Source organism: Lichenostomus cassidix, chromosome 1, assembly GCF_008360975.1.
Source record: "Lichenostomus cassidix isolate B80296 chromosome 1, HeHo_3.0, whole genome shotgun sequence".
In the NCBI taxonomy this organism is placed as follows: Eukaryota; Metazoa; Chordata; class Aves; order Passeriformes; family Meliphagidae; genus Lichenostomus; species Lichenostomus cassidix.
Window position 1 is genome coordinate 104,629,763 of NC_139479.1, and position 24,042 is coordinate 104,653,804.

Here is a 24,042-nt window from a genome sequence, read left to right on the forward strand (position 1 = left end):
ACATCTTTGCTTCTTGCCACATTTCAAGCAGCAAATGCAAGCACTTAATAATGTTCCTCAGCTCCTGACCAGTAAATTTAATAAGAATGCTAGAGTCTCTTAATTTGATTTGCAAAGACGGTATGAACTGGAAACACCTGAAAAATAGAAAAGTGTAATGAATTTTTCCCCTCTGTGCCACTTTCATATCAACATGGGCTTACCTGTAACAGGTTGCAATATTCGGGTCATATTTTAATACCAAAGGAACTCTTTACACCGTCAATGATTTCTTATTAAGATGCAAATCAAGAACAATCTCTGATCTTCTAGCAGAGCCTGAAAGCAGTTTCTTAATTAGTCAGGCTCCATCTAACATCTGATGAAGACTTCCTCCATCACAGGAAACTGACTTTGCAATTATCTTAGGAATTCAGATGTGGTCAGCAATGAAGGGCTAAAACCATATATAAGCCATCAAAATAGCATGGTAATTTTTAATAGTCACCATAAATCAGCATATATTCTCCTTACCAATAGAAAGTGTGAATGAAGTTTAGTTGTTTAATCTGTACTTTGTAAACTCATTCTGACACCAAATTCCTGTATATGCTAAAATGAAATGTCTCATGCTAGACAAGCAGAATGGTATTTCCCTGTCTCAGGAGTCACTTCTAACTGCTCACTTGGTGAGTTTTTCTTCATGCTTTCTCTCTTACTACTTCCTAGCTTTTGCAGTATCTCCCTTCATCTTTTAAATATAGACCTTTGGAAATCTAAGTCTCTAAAGCATCTCTGGTGATGACATGATTACCACATCTCACCTGTTGCTGCCATCATATGGTCCATAATTAACCTTTGAAGTGCTTTGTTGCTATCTCAGCTTGAGTAATAAAATCCTTGAGACAAACACCATGACTTGCCTTCATTTTCAGAGAGCTGGCTTTTCTTGAAATCAGTAACAGATTTATAATAAATTTTTAATACCACCATCCCTTTCAGACCTTCATTTGTATTGAGCAGAACTTTGCTAAAGCCAACAAATGTCTAAGGTCACGCTGAGGCAGGACAACATCTCACGGCAGCACCTTTACTATTTTTTTCACACATTTTGGCAGGCTGACCAGCTGTGCTGTGGGTACAGGCACACTGGGAAAACCCAAAGAAGATAAAACAGGGATAGGTGCTTTCCACCCACATGCCAAAATGTTCCAAAGAGGCTGAATATATAGGCTAATCCTGATTCAATAAATTTCCATACCAAATTCTCTATTTCCCCAACTTCAGCAGGACTGCTCAGTATCTTAATTTAAAACTTAAGCCTGAGGAGATTTGTTGAAAGGAACTAATCCAGCTAAATACACTACCATGAGGAATTCACACAAGCTAGTTCTGTACATTTGCATCTCCCTGAGGCAGTATTCTAATGGCATCATGGTGTAAGAGTATTATTGCCTCAGAAATCTGACACCTTCAATCCTCCGAATAGTTTTTAAACAAAACGGTTATAGGTCAGTAATCATCTGACTAAAGCTGATGATGGGTCTGGAGCATGTCTCCAGTATGAAGACAGACGCAGGAGCTGGGTCTGCTCAGTCTGGAGAAGACTGAGAGGGATCTCATTAATGCATACAAATATTTCAAAGGGTGCCCAGAGGTTGCTACCAGACTCTTTTCAGTGGTGCCCAGCAACAGGACAAGGAGCAACGGTCATAAACTAAAACACAAGAAGATCCACCTCAACCCGAGGAAGACCTTCTTTACACTCAGGGTGACAGAGCACTGAACAGCTGCCCAGGGAGGGCGTGGAGTCTCCCTCCCTGGAGACCCTGCCTTGGGAGGGGAGTTGGAGCGGGTGATCCTCAGAGGTCCCTTCTAACTCGAACAACCCCGTGAGGCTGTGATTTGAAACCCACATCCCGGTCGGCTACCGATGTCACACGGAGCTCCCACTCCGCGACCCACGCGGGGCTCGCAGCGAGGCGGGCCTGGCTCCCGCTTCCTTTCTCATGGGACGCTCCGTGCTGAGGGCGGGCACAGGCCCGCCGCAAACCCCGCCAGCCCCAGCCGGAGCAGATCAGTCCCGGCGGGGAAAGGGCGGTCGGAGCAGGGCGGTCCCGGCGGGAAAAGGGCGGCCCGAGTAGGGCGATCCCAGCCCCACAGCCCCGGCCCGCGCCGCCACCTCGTGGCGGAGCATCCGCCTGCCGCGGGATGGAGCCGCCTTTGGGAAAGCACACCGAGAGGAAATCCAGGGAAACCGCGTGGCAGCATTTTTGGGGGAGCTGTGAGACAGCTGCAGGCAGTTCCCTCACGCTCCCGGTCGGGCCGGAACGATTTGGGATTTGCTGCTGATTGCACCGAGCACATGTTGGTAATTTTCGGGGAGCATACAGCCCCGCCTGTCACCCACTGCGGTGTTTTCCAGGAAATTACTAAGACCCTTGAGAATCACCTGTGTTAGTTTCGTTAAGTCAGTCCACCTCTTCCAGAGGTGAGGGAAATGCTTACTACATATTTAAGGCTTTCCTAAGTCAGGTCAGAGTCCCTGTTTTACCGCCAGCCTTGCGGGTTGTAAGGGTAAACACGATCAGTGTTCAGCTTGTTTTGGGCGACAGCGGCCTGAGCACAGAGGGAAGAGGAGAGCCGTGGCTCAGCCAGTGCCCTCCTGCCCTGTACGGGGCTGCCATGGCAGAGCTCTCCCGTGCCGCTGCTCCCTCCCAGCTCAGCGCCTGCAGACGAGCCCTGCCAGCCGCTGGGCAAGGAGGGCTGAGGAAAAGGCAGCAAAGACAGAGATGAGCCCTTCTCTCCTGGCTGGGGCAGTCATGCACTACACTCGGGCCCAGGTGTGTCCCCACAGCACGTGTTGGGAGCAGTTGTCCCGCGTTGCGGGTGGCTCCAGGCAGGCTCAGTGTGTCCCGCCGTGCCCGGTCAGTGCCCTGCAGGAGCTGCCCCGAGCTTCCCGCCTGCACTGCAGCCCTGGCCTTTGGTCCTCTGGGCCTCACCCTGCCTATTCACAAAGCCGTAATTCCCATCTGAGGTACTATCAGGGACAGAAACAGGCTGATTTACTGCTTGATATGGGAAATTCTAAGTAAGTTGCTTTTTTTCCTGTAAAGACAAATAAAACAAACCTTTGGTTTCATTTGTCTGTATGCAACTGCAGTAGTCTTCTCTACTCAAGTGCAAGCTCAGCATATAGTTACTGGTATATACAGTTTTTCTTTCTTTGTTTCTTGGCTATTTCTAGATGCGTAGTCATTCTCAGAGCTCTTCGCTGAGGCTATTCCAAATTTTTCAGCGCCTTTTCTGAGGCACGAATGTCAGAATTGGACACCATTCAACGGTGTTCTCACCATTGGTGCATAGAAAACAAGACAAACCAGCCAGACGAAAACCTCACATAACCTCCTATGTGATATCTCCCTCTCAGTACAGTGGAGGGGGCTGCCTTATCTGAGGACAATTATACTGTCTGTCGATACAGCACTTTCAAATCAGAAAAAAAAAATTTTTTTCATAGTGCTAGATCTGTTTAGTTCCAGAAGAGGGCTCCTACTTCCAAAACCTTACTCTCAGCATACAAAGTCTGTGTCCTTTTTTAGACATAGACCTGCAAATATTTCCCTCCACCTGAATTCAGGTTTTTATCCCTGACTTTTATCCCTGACCAACCAAGCCAGTAATCTTATCTAAAAAATTACATGTTGTTTTGATGGCCAGATTAAATTTTCATTAGTAATCTAAGACTACGACTTAGACTAAGTGAGCTTGTGGAGTCTATGAATCTTGTAACTCTTGTCCTTCTTCCTCAGTGTGCAGTGCTTGGAAGTGTGTGATGAAACTTGGCAGCCACTGTGAGTCTTGCTGGGACTAGCAAAGGGTAACCCTTTGCTTTCAGATATTGGGCCAGTCATGAAAAGGATCTAGTTCAGTATAAACAGGAGAGGAAAGAAGCAACACCACTTACTACCTAGACTGTCTTTGAAGGCCAAGCTAGAAATATTTATACATTGTTCTGAAGAAGAAACAACCCCACTCATACCCAAACTAGTGGGCAGTATCAGGGTATTCACATGATTCAGGAGAAAGTGAGCCTATGGGTTTGTGGCTTCCAGGTCAGTGGTAAGGAAATGTCCACCTTGGGACAACAGTCAGGCCCATTTTTATGAAGCCCAAAGTCATACCTTACAAGAGGGAGTTTTCTGCTTTAACAGGAAAAATAGGGTAGGAGATCAGCCCCTTCTTCATTTCAGTTTAGTGGCAAAAAATTTAGCAGAAAGCCCTTCCATACAGGATCACAGAATCATTTAGGTTGGAAAAGACTTCCAAGATCATTGAGTCCAGTCTTTGGTAGATCTCTACCCTATAAACTAGACTGTAGCACTGAGTGCCACATCCAGTCATTTCTTGAACACCTCCAGGAATGGTGACTCCACTTGGGGCAATCTGTTCCAACTCCTTCCATGAGGAAGTTCTTCCTGAGAAGCATTCTTTTTGAGAAGAATTTCTATTTCTACAAAAGCCAAAACGCCCAATGTACTGTTAAGAAAAACAACCCAAAACAAACAAAAAATCAGAAAGGAAGACAGACAAAAGAGGAAGATAATGATAATAATAAAAATAATGAAAAATCTATCCTAGCAAGCATGCATCTTCAGGAATTGGAATTTTTTATTTCTCCTCTGAGTAAGAAACTATGCTATGCTATTTTATCTTTGCCATTCTCTTAAGGTCTTTGATAGATGTCATACTTCAAGAAAAATCATCAACAGTTTCAATTATTTATGAGTGCTAGAGAAAACTCCATCAAACAAGACATGGAAGGCAGGCAGTAAGATGAAGAGCATAGAGCTCTAATAATTACAAATGGGTTAGTTCTTAGAGATTCTTTTAATTTATAAGGATTTTTCTTGACAGGTTTAAAAGCATGTCATTTCACAACAGAGAGGCTAAACCAGGAAATACTAAACTCCTAATAATAAACATAATCTAAAGCAATTTCATAAAATCTTCATTTAGCAACACTAGTACTTAACTTCTTGGTTGCAGAAAAACCCCACACTGATAGAGCTGACCCACTAGTAGAGATGACTTTTTTTTATGGTGTCTTAAAACTGATTTAATTGGTCCTTTCAGTCATTTGAGAATAAGACAGCTGATGAGGGTGCCGTAAAGGGAATCTCCCCCTCATTTCTGTATTTTAGCTAATACTTTTTACCTTATGGAATAGGGACACGAGCTGTACTGCAGGCAGCAGATTCAGGGAAGTGTTTTATCTCCCCAGCCCCTTCCTCCTTCCACACCTCAAGACCAGCAGAGATTTCACCTCTGAATACTATTCATTTCAGTGTTTGCCCAGTTGATCTCTAGCCTACAGATTTAGCTGGCTTGAAACAAACCTTTTCTTATAAAGAGGGTTTTTCAGTGGGGTCATTTCTCAGAACTGATTTAGAGCCTGCATACATCAACCTATTCAAAATGGAACAAACAAATGAAACTCAAAGCCAGTGGCAGGGATCTCTGGCTGAGGCAGCAGATAAAGGTGAGAACAAGCAGCTCTGGGGAGGTGACTGTGTGTTTGTGTGTGGGTGGTGTCAATAAAATATCGATTCAGCTCGGCTGCAACCAGAATAGTTCCTCTGACCATACATATAGTGCTTATCTCCTACTCCATCATATTGCCTGTACGTGACTTCTTTAATTGAAGTAATACATCTTTTAGGTTGCTTTCCTTGTGTTAATACTCAATGGAAGGCTTAACAGTCAAGTGAAGGAGAAGAGACAAAGAGTCAGCTGTTACATTTGTATTCACCTTCCTGATGCAGGGCTGGAAGAACGTGGAGGCACGTCTCAAGCAAACATCAAAACAGCTATTATACAAATCTGGGAGAACATCAAAGGAAAGCTCTCGTGTGCCCTGGTTGATTTCCATTGCAAATACAAAGCAAACTCATTTATTTTCCAGTTTGTGCTCATGATTATTTTAATTTAACGTGTTTGTCCGGAGGCAGCCGTCATGTTGATGCCATGGTGCTGTGTCACACAAGCTGTGGCCTGAGACACCCCAGCTGGGCATCTCTGTATCACAGAAATTTATTTGTGCCTCATACAAAATGCATGGTACAGGAAAGCTTGCAGTGGTATTTTGCAAAATAGCAAAATCTGTTACTCTGGAATGTTGCAGATGTTTTAAGAATCCCATATGGGTTTACCTAGTCTACTTTTTTTTCTGAAGATGGCCAGAATATACCTTAGTGGCAGATAGAAAAGTTTCAAGATGCACTTACTGGCATCAAGAGTAGATTGTCTGCAGATCCACTTGTATTTCTCTGTGAGAAGAGCTAAAGGGGAGTTTCTGGGTTAGTGGGACCACCACTGGTGCCAAGGCTGACATCTAACTGAAATTTTATTATAAGATCAGTTACAGGTCTGCCACAGAGCAGCAATTCCACGGAGTTTTGAAGAGGAGGTGTCAGCTGTAATTGTGAAGAACCATGCAAATATATCCTGGAGCCACTCAGGAGAAAAAGAAAACAAAACCCCTTAGCTTTATAACCAATAAATTTAGATTCAGTTGGAGCTGTTGCAAGCTCCTCACAGGTTCAGGAAAATTAGGACTGGAAGGGACTTTAAAAACAGATCACAGTTCTGAAGTTTTCTTGATGGTTATCCAGAACTTATCTTTCTGCAAGTTCAGTAACCTTTTGTCCTGTTTGTCAGGGAACAGTGACAGTGAGGCTGCTCCCAAGGGAGGATGGGCCAGGGGCCAAGGGTAACTCCAGCACAGGCAATGCCCTCACCAGGCAGGGTGAGCAGAGCCAGAGCCTTGTGACGGCATCTGCCAGACACAGGAGGGGGCATGAACCAGGGCCAAGGCCAGCCAGGGACAGCAGGAGTGAGACAGGAGTTGAGGCTGAAGGCACAGAGACAATGATGACATGAACCTGAGATCCACCTGGGAAGCCCTAGTAGAGAAGAGGGGCTGGGGAGGTCTGGGTGGGGGACCCAAGGAAGCTGGTCAGGACAATTAAGACCTCTTAGTGCTGACAGTGTCCTGACAGTATTCACAGTGGATGTGGTGATCAGTTATGCTCTTCTGTGAAAGATGAATCTGCGGGTTTTATCCTTCCCTTTGGGAGTTGCACTCCTGTACTCATGGAAAAGAAGAATAATTGTGGAAATGTACATTAAAATATGTATAAAATTGTCCACTCAGTTCTTGTGTTTGGTGGTGGTGTGTCCCAGTGGGACACATGCTTCCACAAGCATGTGGAAGGATCTTGTTTCTTTGTAGTGGTTCTTGTTCTCAATGGGATTTTTGTCTCCTGGCAAGAATGGGAAGTAAACTTTTTCCCCCCTGAACCACTAGACTCAAAATTCACATATATGAGCAAGTTCAAAAAGCAGTCTGTGAAAATCGTAAATAAAGTGTTACTTCTTTTATCAAAGCAATTAGTTTTTTTTCCCAGAATACATTACCAAACAATTTGAGTCCTTAGTATGGGAAAATTAGGAAAAGTGCAATAACATGCACTACCATTGGCCACAGTTTCAGTCAAGATGGTTAAAACCCCAGACTTCTGTTACCTCCTTCCGTTTATGCATCCAACTGTTTTAGCATGAGGATTGTTGGTACTGTCTCTGAGCAGATCATCCTCCATTCCAGGACCTAGAATGGTTTTATATTTTGGTTTATATAATTATATAATTGATATAATTTGCTTTATATAATAGTTTTATATTTGCTCAACACTGTCAAATGCTCATGTGAAAACCATACCCTGAACTCTGATAATTACCTCCCGTCATCTTCCTGAGCTATAAATAGTTCAGCTTTTCTTTCAGGCACTATCTATTAAAGATTTCAGAGAAGATAAAAAAGCACTGTAAAGGCTGAAAATGTTCATACAGTTATGTTGAACTAAATAGCAAAATGAATAATATATGTGGCTTATATTTTTAAATATATTTAATTAAATAAAAGACCCCAGAGTTTCCAGTTTGCAGTGGTGTCTTGAAATTTCTGTTCCTCGTTCAAAGTGTACACAAAGCTGTACCTATGCCCACTGTGGGATATTTCACACACATTCTGTGTGCAGTGCAAACACAGAGTTATTTAAGAACAACATATTTGTGACTGTGTACAGAGAAAATGCACATACTTGGGAAACAGATCCATTTACAGTGCTAACACTTCACATACTTGACTATTTCCCACATTTTCTGTCGTATGTTTTATTAAACCAGGAACTTTTGAACCTTTGTCCCTGTAGGGAATTTAATTTAATCAAGGCTCATTCACAGGAGCGACAGATACTATATCTTGTCTCAAAGTGCAGTCTAATTCTGCCTTGATGCTGCTGCATAATGGATGCATACTTTACACTCACATTCCAGAGTGTATTTTTCAGCTAATATACTGTTCCAGCACTGCAGAAAAATCATCTGAAAATTGAAATATGTGTCACTCAAATGGTAGAGATTAATAAAAATTGCTGCCTGCATGAGAAACCTAAACTAGGTTTCTAGCAAGAAGATATTTTATTAGCAGAAATAAGTTCTTTTCTGAATTCATTCTCACATGATAAATTAAGTTCTCTTACAGTAAAGACATTAAATCATTTGAAGTTACCTTACCACAGTTCTCAACATCTATGCTCTTGCTGAGCTTACTTCTGTGCCCAGCAGCAGGAGCACTCAGGTAGCTGGAAATGGAAATGAGTTGTTTATATAAAAATACTGAGCCACCTTTGAACTGATTAAAAGTCCCCCCTGTACACTGCCTGCATAAGGGATTGTCTGAGATTATCTCTTTTGTAAACCCCTCACCTCCTCTAGTTTGTATCTCATAAGCTTTAAGACTGATAACATTTTGCAGAGACACTTTTCCAGCACAGTTTCCTTACCTGTGCATTTTTTAAATTTTTTAAATTTTTTAATTACAAAGCATTTATATTTTGTCCAAAGCACTCATACCACAGTTTTCCACATCCCTGTAACCAAGGGAAAAAGAAGAGGACAGAAAATAAGTTAATTAAATTCATCTTGCCTGCTATGGAAATTTGGTTTTCATCATCTGGTGGAGACAGGGTGGAGGAAGAATGGCTGTGGATGGGTGGATGGGTGGATGGATGGAACAGGACACATTTCCTTGTTTGTTGCCAGAGACGGAGCTTTGAGTTGGTTCCTTTGTCAGCAAGGGATCTTTGAACACTGTGATTCTAGTTTCTTTATAATATATTTGAGGAATCAAACGATTGATGATGCATCTTCATAAAACCATTCCAAGGCCACTCATTTTCTATACGTATTGCAAGCAACTGATGTACATTATGAGCTAATAATCTGTCAGAATTGCCTGATACATGATTTTTTTTCTCTTTGCATGTACCTCATCTTGGCCAAACTGCATTATTTGTTAATAATATTGCTGTACTATATCAGGACCCTGTTGTGTATGAAGACTGGAACGCAATTCAATGAAAAAAAAGAACCAAAATTAAAAAAGCATTTCCTTCCCCTGTCTGAGTATTAAAAAAAAAAAAAAAAAAAAGATAAATGTTTATGAACTGTCAAACAAGCAAGAGAAAAGAGAGCATGAAGCTGGTCAGCATGATTGCTAGTGATCTGATGATTCAGCCCAAACAGATTTGCCTGTTCACAATGCACAAAGCTCACGCTTCTTCCTCTCAAAACCTAAAAGGATAATTATAGGCTGCCAGTATCAAGGAAAGACAATGTTTAGTGTGGTCAAAGGGCAATCCAAATAAAAAGGTGATACATGTTACTTAGGGCTTCTGCATTACTAATGAACTAACCTGTACCACTGTACAATTTTTGCAAATGTTGTGATATAAAGCACCAAAAAGTTTTAAGAAATACGTTAGAGCGTGTGAAGTTTTGTGTGCTTTATGTATTTATGTATTTTTTTCTGAATTTATGGGTCTACTGGTGTAAAGAAAGATGTTTTTCACTCTTGCATACTAGATCAGATACTTAAGGGATCTGCAAAAGTTAAAGTAAAGAAGATCATGGCATCAGCCTGTCCTGTTTTTGAGGAGAAAGTGGACGGCAGTAGGAATGATGAGAGGCACACAGGTGTACCCATTAGCCAGCTGTCCTGGTTTAAAAGACAGATATCTGCCAAGGAAGCCAGGAACCTTCCTGGAACAGAAGGATGACCCCCCTCCCCCCCCAAATTATTATAACTGAAATTACAGGGCTTCCAGGCTAAGAGGAATAATAGTTCTTTACTAGAATATATATCTATGTATATATATATATAACAAGACAGACAAAAAACAGCAAAAAAAAAAAAAAAGAAAACCCAATAACAGCCTTTTCCCACCTGTCAAGAAATTTGCCCTTTGGTGTAGTTATGACCACAAGTGGCAGGGGGTGCTGATGGCTCTAGCCAGGCTAATTTCAATAGCTACAATGATACTGGCAAAATATGACCTGTCTTAACCAGCTGTATCTTACGGAGATTCTTTTTTATTGAATTCAAAACAGAAGCAATACATATAAGCCACCATTCTGAAAATATCTGTGCAAAGACTTAAAATATGTGTGGGCAATTAGTGTCTTCGATACCAGTTGAGCCTATGCACAGTGCCTGTAGAATCAGGGCCTTTACTCACATTAGTCACTTCAGGTACTCTTTAGTGGATTAAAAGTCAGTTGAATGAAGAGCTGAAAATATCTAATATGATCACTGCCCATTCACCATCTCCCTGACAACAAATGGGAAGAAAATTCCCTGAGAAACAGAAAAAAACCCTAACCCCCAACACCAGGCTGCCACTGAAACTTAGGCCTACAACCCTCCTTGATACTGAAAATTGTTTCTTCCCCTTTCTAGGCCTCAGTCTAGGAGTGCTTGTAGAAAAACTGTAATTCCATGTGGTGATGGTGAGAGCAATCCAATGGATTAAAACAGAGTGCAGTGGAGTAGTTTCTGGTGCTTCTAGGGCACCAGGATTCAAAGGTGGATTGTGGTTGTCTTTCACTGGAAAAAACTTTATTGAGAAATTGAGAAAGAGGCCTGAAATCAGCTTTGCTGTCTCTCAGTGACTCTGTCTGCTGTGCTTATATTACTTTCTGTGATAATGCTACATTCACAGTTTGCTCACTCTTGTGGAAACCTCTGGCACTGTGTGTAACAAGCAATCCCAAAGCACCAAATGCAGACTTCACTTTATGCTGTAATCTAATTTACCTTCTTTTTAGTGATCAAGTCTTCAGAGGATCCGTGGGAAAACCCTCAAAGTCTCTTAGAAGCACAGCACAATTATTCTTCACTAGGCTTGAAAAAACTCAAAGTACATTTTCTACAATTTATTCAAAGCATTTAGATCCCTTTCTTTTCTTCTCTGCCCCCATAGGTTATGTGTGCCTTCCATTCCTAATGAAGTATTAAGCTGGGCATAAGCTTAGCATATTAGAGTAATGATGGGGCAATGAAGAATTACTGTTATTCCTGCTTTGAATGGGGAGAGAAGGCCTGCTAGAGCAAAGTTACTAGTTTTGGAAATGCTTGAGACTCAGAAAACTCATGAGCTGAAAACCCAGTAAGAAGCCATGAGAATGGCAATGTACTTTTTTGCCAACTAAAATTTACTTGAGAAATCTCATGTAATTTAAGGTAGGTTTCAGTTTTCTTACTGGATGAAATTAACCCTAATGAGAATTTTCATGACAACAAATGAGACTGAACACAGGTTACTGCCAGAGTCCTGTGTCTCTGCATATCCACCCAGAGATGCCATCTGCTAGAATGCAAGCAAGAAAAAAAAGGATGAAAATATCAGGAATACACTTGAAGAAAAATCATGTTTTATTATTGATATTATTTATTCATGATTGAGTTTTGAAAAAAACTTCTGTTTTACACTTATTTTGGTTTTGCATTTTCAGATTTTACAATAATTCTCCCCAGGTGAACAATTGCATAAAGCTACCCTGGAAGAAAATGAGAGGGGAGCTAGCACAGGTACATCACTAGAAAGCAAATGTGCAGGATATACCACTGAAGATTATATTTCCTAGTACTTTGGCATTTGAGGCAAGAAGGAAAAGAGTACTGTGAAAATTAGGTGTTCCTACTCCATTTTTCTAGCCAAGCTGTGCCCTCCAACCACTAGAACGTCTTCTGCTCTGCAGTTCACTCTTAGTTTACTCACAAAGCATTTGGATGTAATGAATAAGGAGAGACATTTTAGTAAGCGTGATTGACGCACACAGACAGATCTTGCTGTCTGCCAAATTCACTTTGTGCTCTGCAACTCAAAAGTGGACAGAGCTGTGTGGTGGAGAATAAAGTCTCCACGTGAAGAATTATCACAGGCACAGAACTGGCAGCTCCAGACATTCGGAAATCACAGCTCGAGCTTTAGAGCAGTGCCACAGGGCTTTAAGAAGTGTGAAACATACTTAGAGTAATATATTTTGTATTTTTACGTGTATGCTCTAGATTTGGAGACTTGAACTTGTTTTGTTTGGTTGGTTTATTTTGTTCTATTTTGTTTTTACTTTCTTATTTTCCTTTAAATAAAAGCTGACATTCTTTCGGAATTTTATGGTCTGGCAGCTGGTCTCTGCAAATCTTTCCAGAAATTGCAAGTCTTGGGATAAATTTGCAAGAGTTGTCAATACATTTGGTACAATAAAGGCAGCACCCTGCACAGGAAATTCCCTATCTGGTGTAAGATAGATAGAAGACTGGTAACAGGAATATCAGACCAGGATGAAATATGTCAGAGAAAAAGAAGAGAATATGAACTAAACTGCTTTGGCTCCTCTTCTTTAGGAGCTTCTCTTCTTGACACGAGCACAGGTTCTGTTTCTTAAACGCTGTAATTCACAGAGGTCTTTCACAGGGGAGAGCCTTTCTCCACCAGATCTAGCTTTTGCCATCTGTCTTGGTCTCTCTTTTCCCCTCCTCCGTGCAGTCCAAACAGGAAGGGACAATGTAAAAGCCACTGACACGTTATTAAATGAAAAATGTTCAGGAGAGGTCAGGAACGAAATCTGAGGGCTGTTTATAGTTGCTTGATTGCTGCCTGTGTAGCAAATAAGGCAACCATTCAAAGGTCACCATGTCTCTTCCTATTACATCAGTGCCCTTTCAAAGTACATTGTGTCCCTTCAAGTTGTGTCACATCGAGAGCTGGTTGAGTGCTTCATTGTGATTGATATTCATTGCTAATTTAACTTTCTGCTACTGGTACATTACTTGTGAACCAATTCTTGTTCCTGGAAGCACATTTGCTATTTGCAAGAGTGTTTGAGCAATTTGCCGACGCTCCATTTGATCGTTCATGTTGTTGGGAGAGTCGGATAAAACAAGTGATTCCTTCTCCTTCTTTATCAGATGACACTTCTTTTTAATAGCAGGAAAAATAAGATTATTAAAGCGTGTATTTGTTTGTTGATTCCTAATACAGCTGTAATCGCCTTAAAAACAAGCCAAACAAACAAGCAAAGAACAAAAAAGCTCGAGTAAAAAGAGCCAGAAACTTTGTCAAAGAAGCTGACAATGAGCATGAATTTGGAGCTTTTAAAATGTTGACTCTGCCTTCAGTACAGGCTTGTAAACTGGGATATTTTTTGCATTACAAACCGAGTTAAAAGTTAAATCCCTCAAATGCTATGTGGAGAGTAAAGCTCAGAATTCTCCGCTAGAGGACTCTCTTTTCTTTGAAATGACATACTCAGCTCTCACAGAAGGACTTTGGAACCTTGTCCTTCGGTCCCCGCTGGCGGAGTGGTTACTTTATAAAATGTGTGAATGAGGTCAATGCTGAGGGACTTGTGTGAAGTCTCAAACGTTCCCTCTTTAGCTTTAAATGGGAAGCAGATTTTTAAAGCAGCATCCAAATCAATTAACCAAGCTGTGAGATTGAACTGAAGTGCATGGAAAATCTCACTTTGTTTTGACACATGCGTAATATTTTATACATACTGTTGCACTCTAGAACATATCTTCACCTTTTTCTACCATTCTGCCCTGGTTTTGACAAATTCACACTCAAAAGTTTACCAAACATGATTCTCACCTGTGACCACATTGTTTTATTTTGACTTTAGTGAGTGTGGGAATTTGTTAGTGCTTTTTATAGATTATTGAAACACCAGGGAAATGAAGTGTTGCTTTTTCTCAGCATCCATTTTCATGTTAACCTGCCCCATTTAATGGGGAAATGCTAATGAAAGGGCTAATGTCTCCCATCAATCTGCTTGTACCTGGCTCTGTGTTCCCTCTGCCTTTTCTCCAGCAGATATAATGATTGTGTGGCTGCAAGGTGAGCTGGATTAATCACCTGGCTCGACAGGAACCAAACCCACCGAAAGTGGTGCCAGAGCACTGGGTTCTCTGCCAGGGAGCTGAGGGTACCACGGGGCTGGCTGGGAGGGCAGGATCAGGACATGCTGTCAGCTGCAGATTAGGTGCAACATGATATGGCAGATTTTCAGGCCACTAAAAATGTCATGCAAACACCACTTTGGTTTTTATTTGTTTTGTTTCTGAAACTGGAGTTAGGTCACATCCAGCCTCCTGATGTGCAATGTTGGATTCATGCTCTTTCCTAGAGTTCACTGGGTTCACAGCTGTTTGGTTTTATGCAGCTACAGAACAGGTGGCCTGAGAGAATTAGACCAATAAAAGATGCGGTAGCAAAGTTGGGTTTGGTTGGTTTTTTATTCCTCCTCATGAACATTATAGTCACATGGCTGTTCACTATGACACTACAAACTATAGTACTCAAGGGGTGCAGTCATTGAAAATTACGAAGACAATATATTGTGAATCCATCAGTTTGTGCAAACAGTCTCTAAGCACTTACTGAATAGCACAGAGACTTGATTGAACAATGTCTGCTGTATATAGTTCAACTTATAATACCTTCTTACATCTCTAGTACATTTATGTTAAAAGCCAGATCCTGTCATACTAATATGAATAAAGTCACAAACACAGTGTGATGATTTGATGTTTTTCTTGTCTTACAGATTAGTTAGCATCTCCTCACTGCAGTTAATGAGAAAGGAGTGATAATTATTACAATAAAAAGGATGAAATAACAACAAAAATGATAGTTTATAATTCTATATATTTTTGTCTTTCAAGGGTGATATTTTATATTTGTGTACAACAATTTTACGGATGTTTACGCCTTCAGTAGCATAATAAAATATGTAAAATATTTTCTGCTAAACATGATTTTCTGGCTTTTTTCTTGTAATTGCTTTTGAAAAATACTGATAAAAAGCAAACAGATTTTCAAAAGGCAGACCTGAGCTTAGAGAAAGAAATCTATTACCAAGCCCTTACAATACTAATTAAGTAATTTGCCTTTCTTCTTGATGAAGTTAAGAAGAGGATATCTTTCATTGTTAAAAGGCAGGCTGATCACCTTAGTGTTAATTACCTGATGCTGGATGGTCTGTACAATGGACACAGCTTAGAAAGGGATGCCCCTATGGATGAATTCAAGGAAATCACAGGATAAAGAGTGAACACTTCCAGAGAACAACAAAATGCAGTTGGAAGGCTTCTTGAGTTAGGTTCAAGCTGAAGACCTAAATTCTGTTATCTGCTTACTTGCATAGGAGCAAATATAATTTTAGCTGGATAGAGTCCAAGTTCCCAAGTGTTAATTTAAGGTAGCAGTAATCAGAATGAATTAATATAAAGTAAATATTAAAGAAACAATAAGCCATCCAGTGTTGTCAAAACACAGTTTTAAACTAGCTAGTGAGCATAAACTCAGCATTGCAGAGTCTTCTCAGGCGATGTCTGCCAAGTATGGATGATAATTTTATTATGGAATAAAAACCAAATGGTTCAGGAAGTATAAAGAAATTACTGAAGTCAGAAGAGCAGGAAGAGCTATGAGTGGTTTAACAGGAACCTAAAAACTAGATAAAGTCACAAAAAATCTATGTAGACCTTAATGGGAGTGTTTTGGAAAAAAAGTACGTATTTTCCTAGACAATCTGATAAAGTTGAATAAAATGGAGATGCTGATGGACTTGTCATCCTTTAAGGCCAAACCCAAAAGCATAATTCCCAGAACATTATCTGACTTAATAAATGTTACATCTTCCCCCTTTCCTCACTTGTATCCTTAGATAATGGTTGTAAACAACACTAGTCTTTTTTTGGCAAAAGACTATAAAGTAGAATAAAGATGTCTCCTACAGTGATAGGTATCAGAATGAAAATGAGAATACACACTCTTGCAGAAAATAGTTCAGTCATGGAGATTTTAATTCATTCTCTGTGACTCCTCTCCTCTTGCAATGAAGGCATCTTTCTTTCTGCCAGGCACGTTCATAGGTGGCAAATGAAGTCCTTTCCTGGTCATAGTACATGGAAAGGTCCTATTTTCTAGGTGAAAATGTGAAATCTTCATTTTCCTTTGGAAGCAAAGGTCAGTGTCTAGTCTCACCTGCCTTAAAGTCTACAAAAGTTAAACCAGAACCAATGGAAATGCACAATTATGCCATCTAACAGTAGTTACCCACACAGGGTCAGCTTGTAGCTGTTGGTGCTGACCACTGGTAGTAGTTTGGGTGTCAGATTCAAAATCTCCAATATAACAGGACTGTGGTTGGCATTTTTATGTCTGTGGCACAATGATGTTCAGATCAAGGCTTTCCACAAGAGTCCACCAACCCTGTAGAGTCAAATGCCCCAGAGGCTGTGAACCATCATATTCCTTCATAATCTTCTGCTCCAAGAACAATTTTTGACCACCGGCCCTGCCCCATAAAAATTTGCAACAACATATGCACTAATAAAGACTTTAAAAGCAATCCTCCTTCTCTATCTTGCTCTCATAAAAAAGAATTCCCTTCACCAAAGGCTTTTCTCTGCACAGGCTCTCTCCCTGGGGGCAGGGTGAAAGGAGAAAGACGTGACAGATGTTGGCTGCTGTGACTGTGCTGTGCTGCATTGTCAGAAAGCACTCAGGCCCTCTGCTGATGGGCACTGTAGGGCAGCACAGAGGAGAAGAGGTGCATCCACGTAACACCAGAAGCACAGTCAGTGTGACAAGTGGGTACAGCTCGTTGGCTGCACCTGGCTGAAGCCTCTTGTCCGCTCGCCAAGCCACACCATTTGTCCTGGCCGGCTGTTGGCAGTGGGATGGGGAAACACACGGGGTGAGCGCTCTTTCACAGAATGCGCACTCTGTCTTGCGTGTCCTAGAGCACTCAAGGGATTAAACAATAGGAATCACAGGCAGAATTAGCATTTTAATGGGGAACAATGAGTTTGAAAATTCCCATAATTTGGCCTTTGAGCACATCTAAAAAAACTGCAGGCACGGGGGAAGGAGACAGAGAGACGGAGAATGTGCTCTGCCCAGACTTACGAGAAATCCAGGCTGTGCTTTAATGAGGGATGGGCTAAAGTAAGTCAATGCAGCTGACCTTGCTGGAGACACATTTTCTTCACGCTAAATCCTGACATTTCAGACCTGCTTTCACACGTTCCATGAATAGATGTCATTACTCATTATCACATTTATCACTACAAGTCTAAAACAATGAGGTGTCACCGAGGGGAAGGATTAAAATAGGCTTTAAAACCTTCCCCCCCACACCTTCCCAGGAACCACCTGGCATAGGTCATCATCTAAGAGGGGAAACCGAAGCCAAGCTTCTGACACTAAAAACTGTTCCTCAGAGACGTTCTTTTGCTGAACCCAAAATTTTCCATTATCCTGTTCCCTTCCAGACTAACAGAAGACTTTGAGGAGAGCTTGGAGAGATAATAGCCAGTTTTGTCCTGTACCAGGGGTTTATTCTTGACTTCACTGCAGGTAGCATCTAGCACACAGTGCAGATCTTTCCTACTTTTTGGAGTTTTCATCTGTGGCAATAAAATTCATACAAAGAACAACTTGACCATCAAATTCTGAACTGACTGTGGCAAACTGTCATGGGACTGCGAGGGTGAGCAGAAAATGGCCCAGTCACTGAGGTGTGGAGAGGGTGAATACCTGTCATGCAAAACTAGAGAGGCTGAGATTACCTCCTTACAAATGTCACTCACTAAGCCTGAGGACAGAGCAGACACTCCCTTTCCAGGCAGAGGTGATGACTGGAGCAGATCACAGGAGTCCTGTCCATGTGTCACCTTCCTGTGTTTTGCCAGAATGGCTCTATCAATTGCCCCACAAGCACCCTGATTCTGGAAAATAAGTTTTAAAAATAGCTTTTTGTTTGTTTGTTAGTTTGTTTACTGTTTGGATTTTATTTTTTGTTTGTTTTAGGCTGGGTTTTTTAAGCCCTATCAGTTCTTAAGGCTGCTTCCCAACATGACCAGATGCACAGTGGTGCCAGCACACTGGGAATAGGAAAAGAAATAAGCAGGAATTAAGAGGAAAGCAAAGGTGGTTAAGAAAATACAGGGAGGTGTTGCTGTCACATAGCTTGAGTAGCATCTCCTAAGCCTATTCCACAGTCCTAAATCTTGTGAGGAACACTGTGTGCTAGGAATGGGAATCATGTCTGTAGAACTGTTTTAATAATTTTCTCTCTTTTTTTTTTTTAATAGAAAGAAAACTGGCCTCTCACAAATAGTAAATCCTGCTATTTGCAAATGAATTTTAAAAAAATGCATCAGTTGATAGAATGCTCTGTCATTTAGCCAAATGCAAACTCAGGTGAATAAGATTGCCAATTATCAGTACAATTTTGAAAGAAAGGTATTCAGAACTAATTGTATGCTTCACTTGGATAGGCAGTCTATCAATTTGTGTTTGCAGTGCTATCTTCCATCCAACTGACAGTATTATGGCACTTTTTTTAATGGAATTTTTCTCATTTGAAAAAATCAAGGCCTTAGTAAAAGAAAATCTAGCCTCTCCAAACAAAATCTGTCAGTTTCTGGTGTCACTCCATTGTGACCAAAAGAGCAGTCAGGAGGACTGGTTAACTTAATTTTGTTGACAATGGTTGGAAAATTAGTAGTTTACACATGTATAGTCATAGAATCATAGAACCATGGAATAGCCTGGGTTGGAAGGGACCTTAAAGATCATCTAGTCCCCACCCCTGTGCCATGGACTGGGTCACCTTCCACTAGATCGGGGTACTCAGAGCTCCATCCAACCTTTCCGAATCCTGGTGGGGAAATTACTTATTGTTTATTTTGGTGATGCAAGCAGCTTGATCATACATCAGAGTGAGAGAAGAGAGAATAAGAAGAGGGAGAGAGAGAAAATAACCTTGCCTTTGCTCATGTACTCCTCAAGTGCAAGCCTAAAATCCACAGAGCACTGACGGATCTATTTTGCTTCCTCCTGCAGTTTCATTACTCAAGTGATAAAGTGCTGTCTGCCATACTGACAGCAGAAGGGGACCTAAAACGGGTCGTGTGATACAGTTGGGATGCAAAAAGCTTTCTATGGGAATGGATAATGCCCACACACGTGCAGAACAGCGTATTCACCCCTGTATATTTTACAGCATGAAATGTCAAACGCAGATGCCACTGTGTACACCAAAGAGACATTGCCTGATTTTGCAAAAAGTTTGATTTCAATCTACTGATCACAGATTCATAGATTTAAAAGGCCAGAGGGACCATCTGATCGCTTTGTCTGACCTCTTGTATCACACAGGCCAGGGAACCTCACCCATTAATTTCTGCCCCAAGACCATAACTCCTGCTTGTGTGAATATAATTCTTTTAGAGACAGATTTTTTTCAGTGGCCAGTCCCATGACTCCAAGAAAACAAGAATGGGGACTATTTGTGCAAAGGCTGTAACTGTCTGCTGGTAGTTTGTTTGGTTTCTGGGATTTTTAAAAACTTCTGAATGCTTTTGCCATATTTTCTGACAAATCGAGTTGTGCACTTAGTCTGTCAGTAGTTAAAAGTGCAGCAACATGTTTTGCCAACACCCACCTAACCCTAACCCCTAACCCTTGATGTCTGCCAATGAAGTTGCCAGGTTTGGTGGCAGTTTCTGGAATACAGAGAGTTTTCACCTCCAAACTGGACAGACAAGTTAATTCCTTTCACCTGGTCCACTGAACAGCCATCAGGTGGTGATAAATTTCAGCTGCTGTTCACCTGCACTGGGTTTGATTTTGTTATTGTAACTGAAATATTGTAATGTTCTACTCTGAGCTTTAATATTGGTCCTTTAGAGCAATTCATTTCCCCCTTTTAAATTGTAAGCAGAATTTACCATGCAATGTATCTGCTAAAATAGAATTAAGCTGTAATTTAGCATAAGACGTGGTATAGTTATTTCACAGAAGTGTCAAGAATAGTTAACTCCTGCCTTTAAAAGTTTAAAATCAAAACTGCATAGAATATGCCATGGTCAAGATCTTGTGGTGTATTATCCAAAATAACTCTAAAGATAACTCCTATCCCTATGCTATGCTACCTTCCTTGCATTTCCTGTAAATTAATCTTTAGTTTCCAACTGTTAATCTATGGAACTGCAATGTACAATATAAATGGGACCTTATAAAAATAGCACAGTAATATAATGAATTAAAATGAGAGTAAAGAAAAAAATCTTACCATTGTGCCAGAAATCAGTTCAATATGCTGGCTTAGTCTTTTTTAAATGAAATTGAATTGATGAAGTTAAATGCAGCTCTTGCAAAGAAAAAAATATGTATAATAAATATTTATGTAGTCAGCACTTTAGAAGTAACATATATAGTCACCATATATCCATATGATCGAAACTTGGTGTATCTTTATTATTTTTATTAAGGATAGAAACAAGCACAAGATTGTAGTGAATGAACAGTAGAAAACAATTGTCCCATATAAAGCCATATTTATGATAACAGCATGGTCTTACCCCTTTTGCCTGAAAGTTTACTTAATTTTCAAGGATGTGACATAATTAGAACTAGAAATGTCCCATAGAGTTGTTATCTTTGCTGATAATTTATTTTTTAATGTATTTTACACAAAACACGTACCACAGCCATTCATTTGCACATCGGAGAATTCAAACAGGTGATTTTTTTATGTTCTCAGCTCTCTGCTACTCAGCTCTCAGCCCAGGATTCTGTCTGAAGACTTCTCTCAAGGCCACGTTTCCAGTGCTTCTTTAGGCTGTTTCTGTATGTTCTGCTGCTGCTTTTTCAGTTTTCCTTCCTCTTCTTCACTACAATGTTACTCAGGAAAACCTTCCTGACCACTGCTGCTTTTGTTTTGAGGAGCAACAGGCCAAAGTATTTTGCACAGCTGTCTTCTTGTACAGCATTTTATTTCCATGCTGGAAAGCAAAGAGTTTTTACAACCACTTTTTGCAGTGTTACACCTGCACATTTTCATTGAAGCATGAGAGACTCTGTATTTTTAACCTTTGTACACCACTTTTATACTGGGCTCGTAAAAGACACTAGAGAAAAGATAAATGAGAAAGCTCTAGAAAACATGGCGTAAAACAAATATCACACAGAACCTAATGCAGCAGTTTTTTTCTGCATCTACCAATGTTTTCACTTTTCCAGTTAACTGTTAGTTGGACAACATTAGCAAAAACGTAATTGCTCGGTACCATCTCATATCAGTGCTCACAGGCATGGATATGAGCCCTCACAAATCCTAATGACTTCTTGTTAGGCCATAGAATGGAGCCTTTGACTATGGGTGCTGTTTAAATGCCTACACATTAAAAACATTAAACCACATTAAATACGAAACCACACAGGTTTTTGTATTGCTGGAATCCTCCAAGGGACTTAGTTTAATTCATGTCACACCTGCCCAGCCCAGGTGCAGATGTTGAAATTGGGCCCTGATGCTGCAGTGAGTTCAAGTCCACAAACTTTGACAGAACCAGGGAACAGTTCCCAGAAAAAAAATTCACTCTTGTGAACGGGTTCAGGGATCTGTCTGTGGTGGACAGGGGGAAACTGTTCATAGTAATTAGGAAGATAGTGTAAATTGCTGTCCAAAGATGGGTGTTAATTACCTCAATCAACTAAAACTGAGTCTGTAATCTTCCATACTTGCAAAGGTCTCATCTTGGATCACTGACACAGTAGTAACTAAATAACTGCTTCTCCTAAAAGGCAGTGTTGGATGGAATTGATCTAAATTTAAATTTCTAAAAACCAGTTGTCTATTCTATACCTGGGCTCAGCAGAAAAGAGTTTCCTCAGCAAGGACTGGCTGTAGTGCCTGTAATGCTCCCTTGTGGCCTAGATGATTCCAATCTAGATTTCTGTTTATAGGACAAGTTGTACCTCAGTTGGTGTGTATTTCCATGGCAGACATAGAAATCAGCTTGACTGGGTACCTCAAGCAGTCTGCCAGTGGTCTACATGTGATGCACATTTCTGGTGTCCTGAATTGGGACATTAAATTCTACTTCCCTTGGGTTTGAGACTTTGCACAGGAGCATGATGGCTTACACTGCTCCTGTTTGCTGCAATGACAGGGAATGGTTCTGCAATCCATGTTGGTCTGAGCACATTGCTTTTGATATTCACTGCTGGTTGCTTTATCTGAGGTAACAACTAGCTTAGGAATAACAGGTAGCTGTATGTAAAAGCTAGGAGGAATACCTCACACAATTTGTTACTCTGCTCATGTTACTTCATATGACTGATTGTAATTTTGCCAATATTTTCGGGTTAGCACCTATTAAAATGCTTCGTCTGCCATAAGACTTTTCTCCATGTTCTTACAACAGCTCTGAAGTTACTTGTTTGTAATCATAAGGATTGGTAAAAAGAGGAGGGCAGCAGCCCTCAGGGCTTGTATAGGAAGTGTCAGTCAGCTTTTGGATCATCATTTGCCACTACAGCAGTGGGAAGGAAGAAGAATGGCAGTCGCAAATTTATTTTAATGTGTCCTGCAACCTTGTGATTGATTAGAGGAAAAACAGATTGTTTCATCCTTTTTCCACAATTGGATTTTCTGGTTAAATCCAGAACTGCCGAAGTGCAATAAAACACTCGCATGAAAGCAGTAATCGCCCTAAATCTTCAAACTTCCCCCAACCCCCTCCCTGCCTCATTTCATACACAAACACGGAACAAAATGATGCATAAAAGCAGCAAAACTGATTACCATCAGCAGAGTTTCCTTTTTAATGCATTAGACCTTTAATCTTTTCTTAAGTATTGGCCATTAAAATTATTAAACTGCTTCCCCTCCTCCTGCCAATGTATATTTTTTGAATGAATTGACCGAGGTATTTAAAAAAATGTTACCGCATTTTTTCCACAGTTCTGGTGTGTTTTGTAGTGTAAATTTTGTATTGTTTAATGAAGACACCTCTACAGAGCTTTCTGAGAGCTAATGAAGGCTTTCTGCGGAGCCAATGGCTCCTGTAAGCTGCTGGAACTGCTTCTCCCCTCAGTTCTCACCAGGAGCCCCAGGGGTCAGGGAGGTTCCCTGGGCAGCAGTGAGCAGGCAGAAAGGCTGCTTTCTCTCCTGGAATCTGCTGGGAATGGGCATGCAGGTCTTTCAGAGCTATCTTTTACTTCTCCTTCAGACTCATGAATTGAATGAACATTGGTCTTAAAACTGCCCACTACCAGCTGGTTAACTACTGGCTAAATAAACCTTATGACAGGGGATAATGTAATTATTTACCTACCTCCAAAAGCACTGCAGGCTCCATAGGGGTGGTAGCAAACAGCAGCAGGTTAGAGAGGTCCTTTTCTTTGCAGGATAACTAAAATAACTGGCAAAGATATTTCGAAGTGGCATGGGGTCTCAGGAGACCCTTCTGACAAGGAGCCACTGGCTTTTCAGAAGGGTGGAGGAGCTGCTTTTTGAATATCACACTGCCTGAAGGAATCTCTGTGATGGAGCTGCCCCAAATCATTTGTACCTTTTGAAAATACTGATTGTTAATAAACTTAATACTGTTGCTCCCCAATTAAGTGTTACCCTGTATATTAGCGAGGTAGGTGTTCTCACACTGGGCTTTAGAACAAATGACAAGCCTTTCTGCAGCTCTTCATTTAGTATAAATCTAGTACCTATGTCTGACAGAAATTAATAATGCAGTCTTGAAATATGATTCATGGAAAATGAGCAAGATAAGTTCTTTTG

General features: G+C 40.8%; 1 long non-coding RNA gene across 1 annotated transcript; it reads right to left on the reverse strand.

Annotated features, from left to right (window-relative positions):
• Window positions 1-394: 394 nt before the first annotated feature.
• LOC146445482 (uncharacterized) lies at window positions 395-3,596 on the reverse strand. Its single transcript, XR_014855163.1, has 3 exons — window positions 3,380-3,596; window positions 3,183-3,285; window positions 395-3,087 (listed from the first exon to the last, which is right to left on the reverse strand). It is a non-coding gene; the product is annotated as an uncharacterized LOC146445482 (long non-coding RNA).
• Between the last annotated feature and the right edge of the window lie 20,446 nt (window positions 3,597-24,042).